The sequence below is a fragment of the Pteropus vampyrus genome, unplaced genomic scaffold, assembly GCF_000151845.1.
Source record: "Pteropus vampyrus isolate Shadow unplaced genomic scaffold, Pvam_2.0 Scaffold24106, whole genome shotgun sequence".
Classification (NCBI taxonomy): Eukaryota; Metazoa; Chordata; class Mammalia; order Chiroptera; family Pteropodidae; genus Pteropus; species Pteropus vampyrus.
Window position 1 is genome coordinate 1 of NW_011912887.1, and position 1,916 is coordinate 1,916.

General features: G+C 45.3%; 1 pseudogene; it reads left to right on the forward strand.

Moving 5' to 3' along the window:
• The first annotated feature begins 400 nt into the window (after window positions 1–400).
• LOC111735350 lies at window positions 401–519 on the forward strand (annotated as a pseudogene).
• The last annotated feature ends 1,397 nt before the right edge of the window (window positions 520–1,916 follow it).

Here is a 1,916-nt window from a genome sequence, read left to right on the forward strand (position 1 = left end):
GGCCATCCTGCTCAAAGGCAGAGAGTGAACCTTTTGACTTCAAGTTCTCTATGAAGAATGAAGCCCTTATGAAGGAATTTCATGGAGCCTGGCAAGGGGCTGCTTTCAGTCCTGCCATTCTACTCCCCTGTGCTGGGGGTAGATGTGGAATCAACAATGATCATTTACAGCAGCTTGAGAAGCACAGGAAAGGTTCTGATACCTCCCAGCCATTAGCACCATGGACTATAACCCTTCGTCACAGCATGACGTTTCCTGCCCAAGTTCTGCCTTTTCCTTCACTCTCTCTTCAGGTTGTCACTTGCATTCAGAAAAACCTTGCCAAATGGCCTGGGCACCAAGGCCTGCCACCAAGTACATGTCTTAATTACTGCTGTCACCTGAAAACAGCCATAAGAACTAAAGTGAGTCTACTGCCATGAACAAGCCCGATCCCATCTGATCTCAGAAGCTAAGCAGGGTCGGGCCTGGTTAGTACTTGGATGGGAGACCACTTAGGAAGATCAGGTGTTGTAGGGGGAAAAAAATAAAAAAGAACTAAAAAGTGAGTGTGTGAATCTAGCAGAGCATGAAATGCTGTGTCAGGCCATCTCGTGCCAGGAGTTCCTGAGTCCTCTGGGTCAAAAAGTGCCAGCAATTGTCTCTTTTGTTTAAATCTGCCTAGTGTCTGCCACATACTTGGCAAAAGCTCTGGTTTTCAGGGGTGGCCAACGCTGGCAGGTGATCAGTGTATCTGAAAGCCCTTTCCTGCTGGAAATGGCAAATGCCTCCATAGCTCACTTCATGTTGATCTTCGAACTGAGTCTGTTAGTGAGATTACTATTCTAAAGAGCAGTTAAAAAGTACTAGGTTAATTCTAGGGATATGAATTTACTCTTTCTGAGTACCATAACCATAATTTGGTTAGTTGCTACTTGGCAAATGCTAATACATATCTGTCCCTTTAGGGTGATTTAGGCTTTGCTTCCCAAACCAAGATGAATAGCATTGTAAAATTATAGATTACCAGATGCAGCACTAGAAGTTTCTGATCTTGTAGGTTTGGGAGAGTCTAGAAATATGTGTTTTAAAAAGCTTTTTAGGAATAATAGGTACAGTTAATTGCTGTCAGAAACAATCTCCATATTTTAGTAGCTTTATACAATTTATTTCTTACTCAAATAACAGCTTGGTGAATCCATACTTGGTTGGTGAGTAGCTTTTCTCCATATGGTGATTCAGGGACCCAGGATCCTTTTATCTTTGCCAAAAGGAGAACACGAAATCATCATGGCAATGACAACTGCAGAAAGAACCTGTTTCCCCTAGAGCTGGGGAAACAAAAGAAAGAAGTTAAAATTATTAAAACTTATGAGGGCTCTCACAGAGCAGAGACTCTGACGCTGAGCAGGAGCTGCCACTCAGCTGCTGCTACTATTTCCAAGCTCCCACGGGCTGGGACGCAAACCTCCAAAGAGGAGGAGCTGGCCGGCTGGTGCCAATGTCTCCAAGAGGGATGCAATGAAGCTAGTTCTCTCGGTGTTAGAAAATCCGTCAGCTGGAGTGTACTGTCTCTGCTGGGGAGAAGGGAAAGGCTGGGTGATGCTGACAGAAACTGGAGGCAAACACGAAACTCACAGAAAGCAACCAGGAAGGTGCAAATCTCTTCTTCTTTCCCAGGCTCCCTGTTTTCCTCTAGAGCATCCATTGGCAGGACCTGATAGGGAGCCAGCTGGCAAGGCAGAAACCTTATCCCAGCCCCAGCATCACAGAGCAGAGAACAGCAGAATGGGTTTGAAGCTGAGAAGCAATAACACAATAATTGGCCCTGTGAATTGGCACTGTCCTCGGGTTAGGACAGCGGGCAGTCATTGTCATCTCGTACTGGATTCCTTCCCTTTGACCCTTCAGATCTGCTTTTCATCTTTCTCTATCTG